The sequence below is a fragment of the Puma concolor genome, chromosome D4 (genome assembly GCF_028749965.1).
Source record: "Puma concolor isolate L17-30 chromosome D4, mPumCon1.1.hap2, whole genome shotgun sequence".
In the NCBI taxonomy this organism is placed as follows: Eukaryota; Metazoa; Chordata; class Mammalia; order Carnivora; family Felidae; genus Puma; species Puma concolor.
In genome coordinates this window covers 55,703,043-55,723,768 of record NC_141679.1, presented here as the reverse complement: position 1 = coordinate 55,723,768, position 20,726 = coordinate 55,703,043, and the positions used below count along the sequence as shown (strand labels likewise).

General features: G+C 40.4%; 1 long non-coding RNA gene across 4 annotated transcripts in view; it reads left to right on the top strand.

The window, feature by feature from the left end:
• The window catches only part of LOC147574882 (uncharacterized), a 263,957-nt gene that overhangs the window by 161,471 nt on the left and 81,760 nt on the right, over positions 1-20,726 (top strand). For all 4 annotated transcript variants that reach the window (XR_015242792.1, XR_015242793.1, XR_015242790.1 and 1 more), the window contains 2 exons: positions 12,542-12,674; positions 15,791-15,855. This is a non-coding gene — a long non-coding RNA (uncharacterized LOC147574882). The remainder of the gene's footprint in view (positions 1-12,541; positions 12,675-15,790; positions 15,856-20,726) is intronic.

Sequence of the window (20,726 nt, the reverse complement as noted above, 5' to 3'; positions counted from 1 at the left end):
AAGTTTTATACCGTACCCTCTGGCATTTTCACCTGGTTCTTCATACCTCAAGATACCACTTGAAGGAAGAATTCCCTGGCTTATGGGTAGACTGGTTATGCATATCTAGATAACAGAGATTTTTACTTAAATTTGTCTGCAAGCCAATTTCCAGCAGAGCAAATTCAGAATCTCTGATGACATGATGAAAATACCTTTAACAAGCCAAGCAGGTTATGATGTGTCATTGTGGGTGTACCTTTGATGTCCAACTGACATAAAAGACTGGGCCTTTTATCAGTCCTGAAAACATGAATCCCTGTTTGGACACCTTTAGTGTCAGCTTAGCATCTTGTCCCTATTTATCAGGAAGAGAGATGGCAGAGGACTAGTCCTAGGACTTCCAAAGGACTCAACACAGGAGCATTTAAATGCCATATGTCAATATCATCCTTGACTCCTGGGTCTCTGACCCATGTATTGACACTTGTTTTGCTGGCCTCTCTGAATGATTTTCTTTCCAGCAAGGGTTACTGGCCCTCTGCCTACAGACTATATAACAGTAGTTATAACTTTGCTTCTTGATCCATGTGTCCCTTCATGGGTCCCTGTGTGTTTTCAAGATGGGCAGCAAGCTAGAACAACACCCTGTTCCTAACTAGAAAGTTGTTGAAGGAGAGTTGTTCTGGGGAGGGGTGCTGGCAGGGAGTTGGGAAGGGGGCAATCATGACGGATGGCCTTTCAGCTCTGCAAGTGGGAAATGCTGCTACATGGCTGGACAAGAATGTGTTGGTTTTTCTGGATCCCCTAAGGAAATAGAAGAACCCCACTGTAAGGAGGAGGTCATTCCTGTAGGATGGATTCCCTGCCCTAAGCTCTTCTCATGCTGTTCTGTTGAATTCCTAAGTTCTGTTGGGCTGTGAAGACGTAACTTGGATTCATAAAGTAAACTTGTCTGAATATGTGCCTTGGCATGGAGAAAGGGTAGAGGAACTTTGCCTCTAAGTACCATGAAGTGGTCTTCTCTATCCATGAGTTAATAAGGTAATTATCAAAGTATGGTCCTTTGGATCAGTAGCATCAACATCACCAAGAACTTGTGAGAAATTCAAATTATCAGGTCCAATCCCAGAGCTACTAAATCAGAAATTATAGGTGTGGGGCTCAGTAATTTGTGTTTTGCAAAGCCCTCCAGGTGATTCTGATGTACTTACTCTATAAGGTGAGAACCACTGGTCTAATTAAAAACACAGATGGAATGTGATTTATCTGCTAGGTGATTCACTGTCCAGGTGAGTGATGATTGGTTAATAAAGTTGAAAAATTCCTATCCCTTAGAAGCCAGAAAAAGGAGCTGGAGAACAGGAGGGTCTTGCATCTTCCCTTAAGAATGTTTCTAGCAGTTCTGTTGGCCAGATCCCTTAAGGAATCAGTTCTAAGAAGACTGTTCCAATCCCCTTTTCTGGATAAAGATATTAGGACCTTGCTGAGGCTTATCGAAACTGGGGACATGTGATTTTCTGACCTAGAGTCTGCCTAGGGGAATGGACTCTCTGTCATCTTGGAGGAATCATGTAGCTGGGTAAGGCTGGATTGAGACTATCATGAAATGAGTGGTCCAGGAGGTCCACTTTTCCTGAAGGTTTCATGTAGCAGAAAGAGCATGAGATTTGGAGCTAACACATCTGGATTCACACCTAGGATCGGCTGCTTACTAGCTGTGGGAACTTGTATTTAATCTCTCTGAGTCTCAGTTTTCTTATCTGTGAGATGAAGATAATAATAATCCTTCCTAAGATTTTTGTGAGGATTAAATAAGATAATGGGGGTGTCTGGCTGGCTCATTTGATGGAATTTGCAACTTTTGATCTCAGGGTTGAAAGTTAGAGCCCCACGTTGGGTGTAGAGATTATTTAAAATCTTTTTAAAAATAAGATAATGGAAGTAAAATGACTATATATAAAATGCCTTGTGCCAGTAGGGTTCTCAGTAAATGCTAGGTTGTTTTGTTAGTAACTATCCCTCCAAGCTTCCAGGACTTTACTGTGGAGGTAACCTGGGCAGGCCTGTGATAAAGGAACCATTAGCAAGACCCCACAAACCCTCCACATCTCTGTACTCTTCCCTGTATGGTTCTTGACATGTGGTTTATCAACCAATTATAGTCTAAAGATGGGAGGTCTCCACAAAATTTCCTGTCTTATTCCTAGAGCAGAGTAATTCCTGTTTGGGTGAGTGCAGGAGATTATCGGAAGACTAACCTCTTTCCCATTTTGTATGCTAACAATTCTAGAAATAGACACTTTTTTAGTGTCTTAACTTAAAGTATAATATCAGATGTATTGTCCAAGATAAAGGGCTTCTAATCCATCACATTGGAGAGCACAGCTTGGACTTGGGGCAGAGTGAAACTTACTGCTACTTCCCTTCCACCTCAGCCTAGACCTGAGGACTCATTTGACAGAAAGGATGAATCTATGCAGAGAACTCCAGGTCCACATACCCTGCCAGGTGCCTGAAGGGAGCCTACTTCATATCTTGTCAAATGCAAGAGAAAGAGAGAGCATCCCAGAAAAAAGGAAGAGCAGAGTGGGGGAGGCAAGCTGGAAACCTGGAGCCAGAGAACAGAGATGCACTTGGTTGCTTCCTGGATGCAGATCAGAAGCACAGGTATCCACTGTGCATGGGCTCAGAGCAAGTCTGAAACAGAGAAAACAAGAAGGCAAAGGCCCCCACTGTTCTCATTCTACATCAGGGCCCCACTCTCTGGGGAATGTGAACCAGTTGAAGTCAGGATATCCCCATTTCATCAATCAAATAAGTGACTTTCCCATATGGAAGAACTAGAGTAAGGAGGGAGAGAACTGGTGGTATTTGCTCCAAAATGGCTTCCTTTGGGGGAAGATCCTTTACCTGGGAACAAGAGAAAAAGAGAGTAGAATTCTCGTCAGTACTAACAGTATTCATCCTGTTGGGAATACTTCAAATACTTGAGGGGAGACTCAATAGGGGGATAGTGGTGAGAGCAGGGGATCTGAGGTCACCAACTATCTCAAACTCTTAGCAGGTTATGTTCTTCCATCCTCAGGGCTTGGAGCTCTCTAAGTCCCACAGGACCCTGCCTGTGGGTGAGGCCATTCTGTCATTATCTGCCTTCCTGTTATAGTGCTTGTATAGTCTAGATCGGTGGACTCCAAACTGTCTTTTTTTTTTTTTTGGAGGATTTTTTTCTCAAACAGTTGTGATTTGCAAATGAGATGTGAACATTGGATAAAAGAAGAAATTCCATATTTGATATGGACCTATTTGATATGTTTCAAAATGTCAGGAAAGTCTGGATCCACCTGAGGACACTTCCAATGTCAAAGGCAGGTACTGAATAGCACAGGATGTGAGATGTCCACAAGAAGAATGATTAGATGTGTTTCCTTCACATTGGAAACAAAGCTTGTGCTTGCTGTTTTAAATCTCTTTTCTCTCTTGGTTCCTTGTTGCTTGAAAGATTGGGGATTATTATAGTTATGCAGGGAGAGTTGGACTGGGAGGTGAGAATGGCCGTTAAATGATGTGTTTTGCTTTTTAAAATGGGAGGTTGAACTACAACATAATTGTGTATTGTGGAGGGAGGCTTAACCTGTGTAACTTTTTGTAATTTTGTTTGGTTGAACTGAGTTCGGATTACTTGCCCTCATTATGCTGGCAAGCTCTCATGTTATTTCCTAAGACTATAAGCCAGTTTGGCCTCTGCTATTCTGAGTCTCCCTTTAGTTCTCTTTACCTCCTGGGGGGCTTAATATATGTTACTAGAAACTATCCTGATCCCACATGTCTTTTCAGAGTCTGAAATGGACTGTTGTATTGAATCCTACCAGAAATGGGCAACGGGGTCAAATACAGAGGGAAGGAGGTCACCTGGTATTCCTTCAATACCTAGCAAGCAGATTATTTATGCCAAACAATACCCTTCACTCTAACATCCTATACTCTTCACCCAGTGCTGTGAGGAAAGTAATCAGATTTTATCAGATAAAAGTTAAGAAACAAAAAGCAAAGCATATAATCTGAGTTGAGATAAATATGACTTATGTTGTAAAGTCTAATCAGAAGAATTATGTAAAAAATAAAATTTACAGAGGCACCTGGATGGCTCAGTTGGTTAAGCATCTGACTTCGGTTCAGGTCATGATCTTGCCATTCCCGAGTCTGAACCCCGCGACAGGCTCTATGCTGATAGCTGAGAGCCTGGAGCCTGTTTCAGATTCTGTGTCTCCCTCTCTCTCTGCCCCTCCCCTGCTCTCACACTCTGTCTCTCTCTCTCTCAAAAATAAATAAACATTAAAAAAATAAAATGAAATGAAATTTATAGTTTTTAAACTTAATATGTGCACCTAGAAAACCAGTCTCTTCCCACATTTTCCATACTTGCATCCCTTCACTACTCTTTATTCTAGGAATCCAACTGCTGTATTTAGACTAAATTGCTCAAATATTCTGCTAAATGAAGCCAAAGCTGCTCTGTCAGAAACATCACATTAAAATGTGTTCTGAAATCACGTGGAGATGTTCTGAGAACAACTTTCATTTTGTGAGCTATGAAACCAGCCCTGGGTATCATGAAGACTGAGCCGCCCTTACAGTTTTTAAAGGAGCCAGGGAAGCCAGAGGAGGACAGTGGCAGAGGTCAACCATAGCCGAACCTGGAGTAGAAAAAAGAGAATAAAAATAGATTTTTTTTTAGCTTCAACTTTCTTTCTTTATTGTTTTCACATTTCAAAGTCATTCATGATTCAAAATTCTAAAGGTACAAAAAAAAAAAAAAAAAAAAGACAGTGAAGTCTCTCTTCTTTCCTTGTCTCTCACCTACCAGGTTTCCCTACAAGCAACAGTGTTAAGATTTTCTTGGGCAAATATGCAGATGTTTTGTTTTTTTTTTAATTTCTTTCTTTCTTTTTCTTTTTCTTTTTTTTTTTTTTTAGTATTCATTTATTTTGCGAGACAGAGAGTGCTAGCAGGAAAGAAGGGCAGAGAGAGTGCTTAGCATGGGCCCGATATGGGGGTCCATCCCACGACTGTGAAATTATGACCTGAGCCAAAATTAAGAATCAAGAGCTTAACCCATCGAGCCACCCAGGTGCCCCTGCAGATGTATTTTATGTATATGCCAGCACCTACTGCGTTCTCCCCTCTAACCTTTTTCTGTACATAGAGTTGACTATACATACTATGATAAATGATATCTCACTATAGTTTATATTGAATCTCTTATTATGGAGGAGGTTGATTGTGTTTTCTGATGTCTTAAGAGATGTATATTTCCTTCCCTGTGGAGTGATCATATCCTTTGTTTATTTTTTCTATTGCAGTTTTAGTCTTTTTTTTTTTTTTTTTTTTTTTTTTTTTGATCGGTTGGAGCTCATCTACACTGGGGAATTGACTCTTCCTCTGTCAAACTTTTTTCCCAGTTTGATGGGTTTGCCATGTAGAACCTTCAAATTTTTTTTTTTTTTTGTAGTCAAATTTTTCATTCATTTCTTTTATGGCTTTTAGGTTTTTATGATAGTCAGGTCTTTCTCACTCTAAGATTATAAAACAATTATTCCATAATTCCTTTCAGTGCTTTTATGATTTCATTTGTTACACTTAAATCTTTTGCCCATTAGGGACATTTGGAATTTATTCTGGCATAAAATGTTAAGTATGGATCCAACTTTATTTTTGTCTTAATGGCTACTCAGTGTCCCAATTCTGTATAGTGCATGACTCACATTTTCCCCACTGATTTCAGGTGCGTGTCCTGCATATTTGGTCCATTTCTGGGCTTTTTACTCTGTTCCGCTATTATCTGCTGATGTGGTCATGTGCCAGTATTAACTTGTTTTTTTTTTTAATTTTTTAATTTTATTTATCTATTTATTTTTAAATTTACATCCAAATTAGTTAGCATATAGTACAACAATGATTTCAGGAGTAGGTTCCTAAATGCCCCTTACCCATTTAGCCCATCCCCCCTCCGACACCCCTTCCTGTCACCCTATGTTTGTTCTCCATATTTATGAGTCTCTTCTGTTTTGTCCCCCTCCCTGTTTTTATACTATTTTTGTTTCCCTTCCCTTATGTTCATCTGTTTTGTCTCTTAAAGTCCTCACATGAGTGAAGGCATATGATTTTTGTCTTTCTCTGACTAATTTCATTTAGCATAATACCCTCCAGTTCCATCCACATAGTTGCAAATGGCAATATTTCATTCTTTTTGATTGCTGAGTAATACTCCATTGTATACATATATGTATATACCACATCTTCTTTATCCATTCATCCATCGATGGACATTTGAGCTCTTTCCAGACTTTGGCTATTGTTGATAGTGCTGCTATAAACTTGGGGGTGCATGTGTCCCTTCAAAACAGCATAGCTGTATCCCTTGGATAAATACCTAATAGTGCAATTGCTGGGTCGTAGGGTAGTTCTATTTTTAGTTTTTTGAGGAACCTCCATACTGTTTTCCAGAGTGGCTGCACCAGCTTGCATTGCCACCAACAATGCAAAAGAGATCCTCTTTCTCCTCATCCTCGCCAACATCTGTTGTTACCTGAGTTGTTAATGTTAGCCATTCTGACAGGTGTAAGGTGGTATCTCATTGTGGTCTTGATTTGCATTTTCCTGATGATGAGTGATGGTGAGCATTTTTTCATGTGTCGGTTGGTCACCTGGATGCCTTTTTTGGAGAAGTGTCTATTCATGTCTTTTGCCCATTTCTTCACTGGATTATTTGTTTTTTGGGGGTTGAGTTTGATAAGTTCCTTATGGATTTTGGATACAAACCCTTTATCTGATATGTCATTTGCAGATATCTTCTCCCATTCTGTCAGTTGCCTTTTAGTTTTGTGATTGCTTCCTTCACTGTGCAGAAACTTTTTATTTTGATGAGGTCTCAGTAGTTCATTATTTGGTTTTGTTTCCCTTGCCTCTGGAGACGTGTTGAGTAAGAAGTTGCTGCGGCCAAGACCAAAGAGGTTTTTGCCTGCTTTCTCCTCGAGGATTTTGATGACTTCCTGTCTTACGTTTAGGTCTTTCATCCATTTTGAGTTTGTTTTTGTGTATTGTGTAAGAAAGTGGTCCAGGTTCATTCTCCTGCATGTCGCTGTCCAGTTTTCCCAGCACCACTTGCTGAAGAGACTGTCTTTATTCCATTGGATATTCTTTCCTGCTTTGTCAAAGATTAGTTGGCCATACGTTTGTGGGTTCAACATAGTTTTAATTATTTTATCTTTATAATATGTTTTGACATGTGATGGTGACAACCCCTATTTCTTCTTTATCTCATCATTGTTTTTGTTTGTTCTTCCATATGAACATTAGAATAACCTTTGCTAGTTAAAAAAAGCTGATGGTATTTTTATTCATATTTCTTTTTTTAATGAATATAATTTATTGTCAAATTGGCTTTCATACAACACCCAGTGCTCATCCCAACAAGTGCCCTCCTCAATGCCCATCACCCATTTTTCCCTCACCCCCACCCACCCATCTACCCTCAGTTTGTTCTCTGTATTTAAGAGTCTCTTGTGGCTTGCCTCCCTCCCTCTCTGTTTGTAACTAATTTTCCCCCTTCTCTTCCCCCATGGTCTTCTGTTAAGTTTCTCAAGGTCCACATATGAGTGAAAACATATGATTCTGTCCTTCTCTGACTGCCTTATTTCACTCAACATAATACCTTCCAGTTCCATCCACGTTGCTACAAATGGCATGATTTCATTCTTTCTCATGCCAAGTAGTAGTCCATTGTATATATTCATATTTAATTAAATAACTCAGGGAGAGCCAAAATATTTTAATACAGTCTTAGTATTATGTTATTAGGAAGGAAAGAGCTTGAAAAAGAAGAGGAAGAGAATAGATGATTCCTTTGCTGAATATATCCATAGATGAAATAAAAAGAAATATATAATCAGAATTTTGTTGTAGGATAGCCTTTCCAAAAGCATGTATCAAAGACTCTTGTAATAGCAATAGGAGAAATTTTAAAAGAAGTGATTCTGTGTTAAAAATGTTTGATAGGGGCACCTTGGTGACTCAGTCGGTTAAGTGTTTGACTTAGGCTCAGGTCATGATCTCACGGCTCATGAGTTCGAGCCCCGCATTGGGCTCTGGGCTGACAGCTCAGAGCCTGGAGCCTTTCTGTGTCCCTCTCTTGCTCTGCCTCTGCCCCATTCATGCTCTGTCTCCCTCTCTCAAGAATAAATAAACATTAAAAAAAAGTTTGATAAACATTATTCACTTTATTGCCCCTTGGAGATTTATAATAAACAATAGCCAATAAAGCCTATGAGAGAGACAAGTTGTGCCTGAGGTGAGGGAAGATGCAGACCTCTACTTTTTAAATGATAAATATTGTTTGTAAAAAAAAAAAAAACAAACAAACAATGAGAATCTGGCAGTAAGATGCCTATTTTCTTGTTTTCCATGTTGCTTCCAAAACTTGTAGTTCTTTCTCCAAAAAATACCTCTTGTTAGAGTAGAAGAGACCCAAAGCATAAGAGACTCTTAAAAACAGAACAAACTGAGGGTTGATGGGGGGTGGGAGATGGGTATTGAGGAGGTCACCTTTTGGCATAAGCACTGGGTGTTGTATGGAAACCAATTTGACAATAAACTTCATATATTGAAAATAAAATAAAATAAAAAAATACCTCTTAATATTCTACAATATGCTCATAAAAACGCAGTTTAGAGAACTTCAGGGCCAACTGTAGATATTTAAAAGAAAATTTTTTCACATAAGGTCCTTTCCAATGTTGATGTTCTTTGATTCTAAGCATCAGTAAGGTAATGATCTGGGATAATAATCTTTAGGAAATTATTACTGTATCCTCACATTTATCCCCACAGAGACAACAGGTGATCAAATATCATTTCTCCCTCTTCCACTATTGGACTTCTATGTGAAATCACCAAAGTGGGTAAAATTGCATGTTTATGTCATCCTTCTAGTCACTGATTCACTCATGCATTTGGCACTTATTGAGTACCTGTTATGCCCTGCCTAGTCCCTTTTCATGAGTAAGAGGGGCCTCTATACCAGGCTCCTGAAGCTGAGCCTCTGGACCTTTCTTGCCTCATCACCTCCTCCTCATGTTCACTTTGAGGTGTATGATTCTAACAGCAATTGCCCTGAAAATGATATTGTTCTGTATGGGAAAGTTCTAATCCTGAGCCTCTGGCAGCATTCTCTGCATTCCTGAAAATGACTGTGACATAACTGAGTCTGACTCCAGGCAAGATGAGGCAGCAGAGAAAAAAGAGAGGAATTCTTGCAAGTGATAGGGACTCAATTTAAAACACAGATGTTTCTGCGATACCATTTGCAGATAGAAATGGTACAAAGGTAACTTAGGAAAAGCACAGAAAAAGAGTATGGGCTCCTATTTAAATGCCATTTAGAAATCATCTTCGTGGTAATCTTCCTGTATTATGAAGCGTCTTTGAAATAAGTACAGGAAAACGAGTAGAGACGGTATCGTGCACAGGCAAAGCATCCAACTTGACTAACTGCGTGACTCAGCACCAAAACTCCTTTGAGCCCTAAGATAGGCTGGAATAACACCCTTTGCCAAAGACATCAGATCCTGCAGTGGTCAACATTGACTGGGTTGCAAGATTCATTTGTGGTTTTGATGTGGTTCCATGTTTTTGATATAGAACTATAAATGGCCCCCTGTAGGGTGCGAAAAATTCAAAGACATATTCCAGGCATCTTAATAGAAGTACTAAAAAGCACCAGGGTTTGTTTTCAACTCCTAAAGCATGTCTAAGAGTGTGTGTGAGAGACTACCACCCCCTCATCCCCCACGGATGAGTGAACCAGTCTTTGCTAAGGGCGTGGCAGAAACCAGCACATTTAGCCAGTCAGATTTGGTTGGTGAGTCTCTTCCTTTTCTTTTGCTAAAATGGACATTTAAGTACATGTTCTGCTCTCCTGATTCCACAGTTAACAAAATTTTGGAGGTCCATTGATGCAGTTCTTCCTACAGAAGATATATGGCTTTTTAATATAGAATTTATGTATGATTAAACGCTTCTGTATCTACTAAGTTCAATCCTAGAAACAGAAAGTTTGGGTTGCCTTAGAGCAAATGCCAGATGGGATCATAAGTGAGCCTTGTGTGTGTCCACAAGCATTTTCCTGGTGTCCTCGTGGCTATAATTTCTGAGAAACCAATGCATTTCCCATGCTATAGTGCTATAGTGACAAAAGGTGAAACGCTGAAAGATCTATACCTCCAGAGGCTCATGCAAGGCAAGGGGCCTTAGAGATAGTCTACTGTAGTGCTTTTAAAACTGTTCCATAGAACCTTCAGTTCTGGGTATTTGCTGTAATTCTTTCATTCAGAAGTGACACAAACACAATTCAAATTGGAAAAATCCAGGGTTAATATTAGCAACAGACATGCCTGGATTCAGATGCTCAAATAATGTTATCAACATTATTTGCTCTTCTCATTCTTGTCTCTTAGTTTCATCTTCCCTCTGTTTTACAGCTTCATTCTCAGACTCCTCTCAAGCAACAAAGATGGCTAGCAAGAGCTTTAGGCTTTTATTCTATTGGCTGAGCAACCCCAGAACAAAGACAATCTTCCTTCCTGATATTTTCAGTAAGAAGTCTTACAATTGGGTCTCATTGACCCTGAATGGGTCATGTGCTCCTTTTCAAACCAGTCTTGGTGACTCTTCTTGGGAAGGTCTGGGTCATGTTGCCATCTTTAAAACACTGGGGTCAGTTCTGTGTGAAGCAAATGGACTGGGAGAGTGGTGGTGAAGAGGAGGAGGTAGAGGTTCTTCAGAAAAGGGATAGACTCTAGAAGAGATTCTAGAAGATTAAAAATATCAAAAGAGATGGCAGCCAGGTGGGGGGGGGAGAGGAGAGAAAAGTGGGGAGGTCTCCAGTCCTCTTATACCTGCTTCAAAAAGAGCATTTCTATTTTTTTTCCTTCTCCACCAGCTTTATTGAAATATAATTGGCATATAACATTGTGTAAATTAAAAGTGTACCATATGTTGATTTACTTACATATTGTAAATGATTACCACCACAGTTTTAGCCAACACCTCTACCACATCACATAAATACCATTTGTGTGTGTGTGTGTTAAGAACATTTAAGATCTATTCTCTTAGCCATTTTCAAGTATATAGTACAGTATTATTAACTATAATCACCATGCATTAGATGCATTAGATCCCCAGAACTTATTTATCTTGTAACTGGAAGTTTGTACTCTCTGACCGTCTCCCCAGTTCCCCCACTGACCCTTCTCTCCTCCTCAGCCCCTGGTAACCACCATTCTAGTCTCAGTTTCTATTAGTTTGTTTTTTTCAGATTCCACATATAAATGATATCATTCAGTATTTATCTTTCTCTGTCTGACTTACTTTACTTAGCATGCTGCTTTCAAGGTTCATCCATGTTGTCAAAAAAGGCAGCATTTCCTTCTTTCTTATCGTTGAATAAAAGTACACTGTATATGCATACAACATCTTATTTATCCATTTATCTGTTGACATATACTTAGGTTATTTCCATATCTTGGGTATTTGAATAGTGCTGCAATTAACATGGGAATGCAGCTATCTCTTCAAGAGCTTGTCTTCATTTCCATTGGATATATACCCAAAAGTGGGATTGTTGGATCATATGGTAGTATTGCTTTTGAGTTGTTTTTTTTTTTTTTACGAGAGAGAGAGAGAGAGAGAGAGAGAGAATATCTTAAGCAGGCTCCATGCTCAGCACAGAGCCCAACATGGGGCTTGATCCGACAACCCTGGGGGATCATGACCTGAGCGAAAATCAAGAGTCAGATGCTTAACCAACTGAGCCATCCAGGTGCCCCTACTTTTGAGTTTTTGAGGAATCTCCATACTGTTTCCTATAGTGGCTGTATTGATTTACATTACCACCAATAGTGCACCAGGGTTCCCTCTTCTCCACACCTGTCTTCCCCCCCGCCCCAAATGTGTTTTACATACTGGGATTCTGCATTAGCTATAATTTGAATCAAATGATTTGTAATTTTCTGCTAAGCCAGAATGTTTAGAAACCATAACTTAGTGAAATGTTCTCAGCCTATGAACCGTCTCAGAGATGTTGCTGTATTTCTTCTCACAGTCACAGTTAGTTGGTGGGAAAACTTTGATGCCATTATGTTAGATATATTTAGCCAACCAACATATTTTGAAGACCTATTGTGTGTAGGGTCTTGCTCAAGGCACTGCATAGAAATACAAAAATGAATATCTCATAGAGTTTATAATAATTTAGGGAAGATATGACAAAGAGAATTCACAGGGAAAAATGTGTGGCAGTCTGTATTTTCCAAAAATGTCTACAGCAATAATTCAGGTCCCACATTCTCTTCCAGAACTTTGCCACATCTCATCAAGGGGTAGAGTCTCTTCCCCAATCCCTGAATCTGGGCAAGCTTGTGAGGCTCCAACAAATTGAAAGCGGCAGGTTGAAGCTAGGTTAGAAAAGGCAATACAGTTCACACCTGGCTTTCTCTCACAGGATGTTCAGCTTTGGAAACCAGCCACCTTTCTGTGAGAAAACCTGAACCATCTCACACAGAGAGACCACATGGAGAGGCCATGTGGAAAGGAACTGAACCTCACGCTGAGTGCCAGCATCAACTGCCAGACACGTGAGTGAATGAACCTTCAGATGAATCCAACCCCTGGCTTCAAGTCTTTTATCTACAGCCTAATATGCTGTGAAACAGAGAGAAGCCATCCCTGCTGTATCCCATCCAAATTCCTGACCCATAGAGTCTGTGAGTGAGATAAATGGTTGTTTTATGCCAGTGAAAGTGGAACAGAGTAATTCTGTCTGGATCTTTATAGAAATATAATGAAGTGTAGGAGCGATTGTTGTGAACTGGTCAGAGTGGTTTTCTCCCACCTCCTTCCTCATGTAACAAACCAATCTCCTTGGTCTCACTGACCATAATACTCCATTCCCTTGAACTTTGAGATTAAGGCAGGGGTTAAGCATATGACCCAAATAGGGGCAATCAGGGACCTTTCTGGGTTGATAAATGGATAATGATAGAGACAGGTATCTCATATTCCTGGAGTTATTGGGCTGGGAGAGAGGTGTAGAATAAACTATACAGGCAGAATGAAGATTCTAGCTGCATTAAGTCCCTATGAAGCCCTGGTTCCTATGGCAATCCCTTTGAACATGTAGACCGTGCCAGTATTTTTCCCAAATGTTCAAACCAATAATTTTCCTTTTCTTGTTTGTTGGATTTCTATCCCTTCCCTCCAAGAATTCTGCCTAATTTAAAAGGCTTTATGGAGGATATAGCATTGGAATTTTGTCTTGACATTCTGAAATGGGGAAAGGGCTTTAGAAGGGGAGGCAATGTCCGTGGAGAAAGGAGAACAGCAGCTAAAAGTACTGACTCTTCAGTCACCAGGTCATGTGTCCAAATACAGCCCTACCCCCTTACCCATTTGGAGAACTTGGACTTTACCTAGTCAAGCACAGAATTCTCACTTGTGAAATAAAGTAATACCTAAGGCATGGAATTATTGTTAGGATTAAGTGTCACCCATAACCAATATTGGCTCCGTGCCTGGTGCATGTTAAGGTTTAGTTGTGGCCACTGTGCCAGAGTGGCATGGAGTGTGGATGAGGATCAGCTCATGGCAGGAGTTTGGCTGAGATAAAGCTGGATCAAGGGGCTGGAGCTGATCTGTGTTAGGTGGGCAAGCAGGAGCAATGGACATTTTACTAACAGAAATGATTAGAGATGTGAATACATGCACCGCCCACATAGAAATCACATTTTGATAACAGGAATTCCCTCAATATAGCATTAGCAGTATAGCTTCATGAGTATACATAATATATTTGGATGCAATTGTAAGATTGGTTCCCAAAGCCTGTAGACCTAGATGTCAGATGTTCCTCATTCTCTGCACCTACAAGGACATTCTGCTTTCATTCCCTAAAGATTTTGACCTGAATGCATGTATTGGTTTTTTTTTTTTTTTAAATTACCACAAAGAATGGATTCATACACTATCAATGATGAGCAAATGTAGACTTTATTATAGATTTATGTTGTGGACACTATCAATGTTGTATCAGATCTCCTCAGTTCCTCTTTTACAATTTTGTGCTCTGCCTTCCCTACCCCTTTAGGGCTTCTTGCATGCAACACCTTGTGCAATTCTTCCTCAGTGGACACTGTCTCCAGAAGTGCTTGGGAATTTATCCCTTCCTCTACCCCACCCTTAACCAATGACTGACAGGTGCAGGAGTGTGAGAGCCCAGCTCCCTTACAACCACTGGGGACAACACTGAGCTGTACTTACACTCCAGAGTTCCCCTGTGGAGTCAGGCTGCTGGATTTTGCCTGGATCATATTTTACCTTGACTTTTCCCTCTTCCCTGTCTCATTTTCTCTGTTCCCTTCTTCATCTCCCTTGGGAGCATCTCCTTAATAAGCCCCTTGCACAGGAATCCTAGCCTCAGGGTCTGCTTCTGGGAAACTGATTTCTAGGGTAAATGGAGGGAGGAGTTTATCATGTACATGCCATAGCAAATAACTTCAAAATCCCCCTAAGACACCTCACCTCTCCTGCTCTGCTAAGAAGTACATTTTTCATTCTTTCCTTTCTTGCTTAGGAAGCTTGGCTTTCTTGGTTCACACCTCTCTCCCTGAACCCTCCACCCCCAGTTTCAAATTCTCACCTCTTTATTTTGTAGAGCAATTCTACCCCAACAATCAACCAAAGTTCTTTACGAAACCACCAGGGTGTAACAATATTAGAACCCTGAGATCAGCAAAACCCTCTCTCCTTAGAAAGCAATTTACAGAACATCTTTTATCATTAGAACATGCCTCTTGGGGTCTCAACCTTTCCTCCAAGTGACTTACTAACATATCAAATCCTATGCTCCCCCTGAGAGGAACTATTATTATCAGCTGGGCTAATAACATTTTGCCCACTGGTATTATGTATCTATCTGTGGTGTGTGTGTGTGTGTGTGTGTGTGTGTGTGTGTGTGTGTGTGTGTGTGTCTCAACAGAACTGTATAAGCATTGCCTTACTAGTCTGGGACAAATATTTCCAAGCATTTGATTTCTCCACACTAAAATATATATATATATATATATATATATATATATATATATATATATATATATGTATATATATATATATATATATGGATGATCGGAGAGGCAAGTAAACAAGCCTTTTGTGGGGAGGATGGGGGAGAAAAGCTTTATGAGCAGGAAAATGTGGACTGGACAGAAGGGGCTGGCATGCAATTTCCAAAAGTTCTTTTGTCCCCAGACACTGAAGTTTGGATGTGCATGGCTTCCCTTACTATGCAGGCCTGTTTGTTTTCACTGCCCCAGAAGTTCTGCCCAAGCAACTTGATCTACACCTACTGCAGCATGTTTCTAAGACCTTTCACAGGAAGCTGCTGGCTGCTGGTGCAAACTAATGAGTCTTTTCCAACACAAAGCCTCCAGTTGAGATTATGAAGTAATTTATTAGGCTTCTACTGCAGTGAGCACACACAGTTCCTGCTCGGAATGGACTAATTAAAAACTTCCCTACCATGTACAATTTCAATTGTGTTGAAAAAAAAATGAACAATACCTCTGGTAATTTTTCAAGGAAAGGAAATGATAATATTTTTTAAAGAAAATTATGGAAGCCTTGCATTGCTTAAGTAGACAAAACCAGCATCTGTGGGTGTTGGTGTGTAACTCAGAGCATGATTGTCTTTATGCAGAATAGATCCAGTTTCCCACCTTTAACTCTGCTGTGATGTTTTCCCTGAGTTCAACTGATACAAAGGTAAGAGTCAATATTATTAATTGTAGGGAGGAACTGGGTTTCAAGGTAATTTAATTGGGGGTGATACTCAGGAACCCTGGTAGCCCTAGTCGCTCCAAGTTCAGAAGTCTCTCTCTTTTAATAGCCAAATATCCATCATCTGAGTCCCTAATATTCTACCAGGTAAGCATCTCCAGGGTGTGGTAGGAATTTCTCAGGAACACTGAAACATTTCGTAATTTACCCTGGTTGTTGCTTGTCACCTTGGACTGACATCTGACCTTGAACTGTGGCCACTTTCTGTGTCAAAACTCAGACTGTTATAAACTATCTGTGTACTGTTTTACTCCAACAAAAACATTAAATAAAAATTTCACCAAGCCTCAAGCATGCCTATTCAAATTTGCCCAGTGAGCAACACTGGAACCCCTAAGAGCCTAATGCAGCCCATTCCAAACCTGTTTCGAACCATACCTGTGTCTCAATAATTCTAAACCAGGAAAGTAGCCAGTCTGAAGAGAGACTGTACAATCCACTTTTGAACTAATCAGAAATTTGAAAAAACTTCCCTGTCTCCATATTGTACCTGTCCCTTTCACTTTCAGCTTGCAGGAGACTCACTGACTTTTCTTAAGGAATGTGATTCTTCTTTACCTGGTGGGTAATACACTCTGTCTCTATTTTAGACTATTATGGAGGTATTTGTGTTTATTCTATGACAGTAGACATTGGCCACTATATTAATTCCCCCAGAGTTCAGTTATGATGGGGCTGTGACATTTCACAAAACTTTATAGGAGACTAGGGGTGATAGAATGATGCAGGGAGTTAGGGATGCCTTAACAATGGATAGATACCACAGGAAAAAAACAACAACTGGACACCATAGGCGTCTTTTATCAAGTCCTTTGGCCATGCTCTCCTACAGGGATCCCTTCCTGGTTATCTCTGCCCTTACAACCAGCCTGTGCCCGTGCTGCTAAGCCAGTTTGCATCCCTACAAAATGAGTGCTCTTGCCGAGTTCCTGCCTATATGATCCAGATCCCTACTCCACTGACTCAGGGAAACACCCCATTTCATCCTCACTCGCAGTTTATGGCCAGTATCTCAGTAGCATGATAATCTGGGGAATGCCTCTTCATAAGACTACCACTTATTATTTTCATGTAGAACAGGCCAGATCCACATTGTCTCTGGAAGCTCTCCCATTGCAATTGAGGATCACAGCTCACTTTTGCATAAAGGATCATTAAAGTTTTCCAGAAATAAAGGAATAGTGTGCCCTCATGGATAAATCTAAACTTTCATCTTTAAAGGATGAGAAACATTGCTGATGGTTTAAAAAAACAAAAACCCATACTTCTCTCTCCCTCCCTCCCCTTTGGAGTCTACTTGAGAGCATCTCCTTTATACTTACAAAGAGGCATTTGCTTCTAGTGTTTGCCAGGCTCAGTACCCAGAACCAAGCAGGCAGGGAGAACTAAGGCACAGTCCCTGCTCTCAAGAAGCTCATGGCTTACTAGAGGATTTACAGTGACAATGGTGGGATAAGAATAGACACTGCAGGTATATGATGCAGAGACAAAAAGGAGAGGAGAATCAGGAAAGGATTCCAGGGAAAGGTGGCACACCATGGATTTTAAATCACAAACAAGAATTTACCAGATGGATGAAATGGAAGAAGAATCAGGCAGAGGAAACAAGAGCAAAGACATAGTGGCAAGAGCTAATATGCAATATGGAGATGAGTAAAGATGGATGAATCCAAAACAGAGATTAAATGCAGGGAGAATGGAGAAAATGCAAGGTTAGATCCCTCCTGGATGTTACTCCTTCAGGGATGAGGAAACTTGGAAGTACTTGGTGGGGGAGACAGGTGGAGGCTGACATGATCAGATTGGTGTATTAGAAAAATCATGCAGAGGTTTTTTAACCAGAGGCCAAGATACCAGTCAGAGAAATAGTGTGGGTGAGGGTTGCTGGGACCTCAGTGGCGACTGTGGGAATGAAAGGGAAAAAGAGTTGTGAGGACTCTTTTGGTAGTTCAAACGTAGGAGACGTTGTCTGATTTAATGTGGAAGGTGAAGGCAAAGGAGTCCAGTTGGACAATGATGTTTCTGAGGGACCAATGCTGGTGCCACCTGCTGAGACTGGAAGTACATGGAGGAAAACTGGTTTGTTGGTAAGGGAAGTGAGGGGGAAGTGAGGAGAGGTCAGCAGTTGTCAAATGTTGAATCCTGGTTTGGGGACATCATGAATCTGATTTCTTGCCAGACTTCTGAAAATGATTGGCTAGTAGTTGGATATTCAGGTCTGAAATTCAGCATTGGTACATGGACTGATGGTGTAGACTTTAAGTGATCATTATGATCATGAAAGGACATTTTACACTCCAAGGAGAAGTATAGAGTGAATAAAGAAGGGAGAAAGAGTTGACTATAGGATCCTGAGATATGTCACCTCATTTTTATAATTTTTATGAAGCTTCTGCCTCTACATTTATTTGGAATATTTGGTAACTAACATAATAGAAAGGTAATTCATCTGGAAACAAGACAAGTAGAATCAACTTGAGATACCAAGCAAGCACATATTGGTGTTCAGTAAATATTTTTTCTGAATGCATGAGGGCGAATATTCATTTTGCTCAGCCTTTTGGTAAGCACCATGAGAGCCAGGCAATAACTATGCTTTAATTTGCATGGGGGTGAGTAGGCACAAATACATGTTGATGATGGTGGTGCTGCAGCAGAGGTTTGAAAAGAAGAGCAGCACATAGTCTAACCACAGTAATAAGAATGGGGATAACACCACCTAGAAGGTTATAGATCTCTTTGGAGGAATGTTTCCTCCCATGAGCCCTTGCAACTAGGCAACAATGAAGCCACTTTATTCTGAATAGCAGAAAAAATGACCTTGGTGATGTGACGGAAGGGACAATGGTGGCAGTAACGTATTTACTTGTTTCTTGGTGAGAACAAAGAGAATAAGGCACAGTTACTCTCTGAGCCTCTTGACAAAGACTAAGACCCACTTTTCCACATTTCTATGCATTGATTCCAACAATCTCTAATGTTCCTGGGGTCCCCCAGAAATATCCATTTTTGTAATTTCACCAAAGCAGCAACCTAGAATTCGTGTCAAATCCTATAGTACAAAATAGAAGAATGTTTCCACTCATAGGGACTTGATGTCATGAAAGTATGCAATGGCCAGGTATCTCGGCTCCAGTGGCTTCAAAGATCAAAGATTGGGAAAGGTCCTTACGATGGAATTTCCAGGTAAACTGCGAGTTTTCCAGCCTCTGTAATATCTGATCTGGCACCCCACAATCTCATAGCATTTCTTATTTAAAATGGCTTCACTGCTGGAAGCTGGTAATGCCAAACATCTTTTCTATCTCAGAGCCCAGCTAACGGACAGAGATGACCCTTTACAAAGAGAGCTGTCTCGACTGGTATTTCTTCAGACAAAGGAGTGACACAGAGAGGTCACAATTGCTTTCTAAAACTTGCTACCACTTTCCCTGGCAATTCTAGGGGGACGTGTAAAGTCATTTTAACCTTTGTGTGTTTGTGGGCCTCTAGTTACCCATGAGATAGCCAGAAGCACAATAGTACATGTCATACCTGCCAGAAGTCCTGTGGGTAAGGGTTACCAAACACCCTGTAGGTGCTCTGGCCCATGGAGTTTTAGGTTTAGACTCAACTTTTGGTTGGACAAACCTTAGAGATCACCTAGTGCGACTGCTGAGGCCAGTAGTTACCAAGTGATTACTTGCTTGGATAAAAGTATTACATTATCCATAAAGAATGCAAGTTTGTTAAAGATGTCCTTTTTGCCTTTGTTAATTAGAACAGACTAAAAAATTATCCCATAATAATGTCTCTCACACTTACGTTCTGATAGGCTTTTTGGATAGGGGAGAAGAGGTACTATTATTCTAGTAGAAACTGAGCATAACTTAAAACCCACACGCTCTATGTAGTCTCTGTTAGCAGTGTGTGGAGCACTAAAACTTTATCCATTTTGTGTTTCTTGAGTACATTTAAGAGGCTAAACTTCAAACCCACTTCATCATCTCAGGGTGTGGTTGGATGCCTCCAGCAGTGGAGAACTTACTACCTTACCAGATGACTCACTTTGCTATTAGACATCTCCCATTGCTCATGTGTTTTCTGTTCCTCTATCAGACCTGGTTCTGCCTATTTGGGCTGTATAAGGTGATTCCAAGTCTATTCCTGGGTGATTGTCTTCAGTATCTCAGGAGGCCAATTTTCTTGTCACATTTTGAGTGCTTCCCAGGTGTAACTTTGCCTATTCCTGAAGGTGTTCTCTGTGTGAAGAGCTGGCTTCAAATTCCCACCTATCCTCTTTGCTCCATCAAAGTGCAGATCAATTTGGCAATGTCTTTTTTAGTGGGTACTGTTCAGAATTGAACACTCTACTTCCCACAAGCCCGTAATTTCTTATCTTAAGTAAAGGAAGATAATACTGTCTTTCCTAAGAAACTGCTTGAATCCTGATGATAAAAATGTGTTAATTCTATGGTTTTAGTATCTGAAGCAGAGGAGCATTAATGGGAAACCAAGACCTACCACCTCCAATCCTTTCCACTCACCTTCCTGGAGCACATTCTTTGCCCATCCTTTTCCTGCCATCCTTACTCATCCCTTGTCCTCTAGACCAGAACCACTGGCCTACAGGGTTAGACTAGAGAATTTTTAAGGGATGTTCAATAAAAAGCTCAGTCTATCTCTGAAGCCAACTGTTAGAGTTTCCATTTAGGAACTTTGAGAAAGATGAAACTCCTGATAATAAATAAGGTTCACTTGGGTAACATTCAGTTTTTCTCAAGGGAGAGAGGTGCTGCCCCCTAAGGGGACCTTTG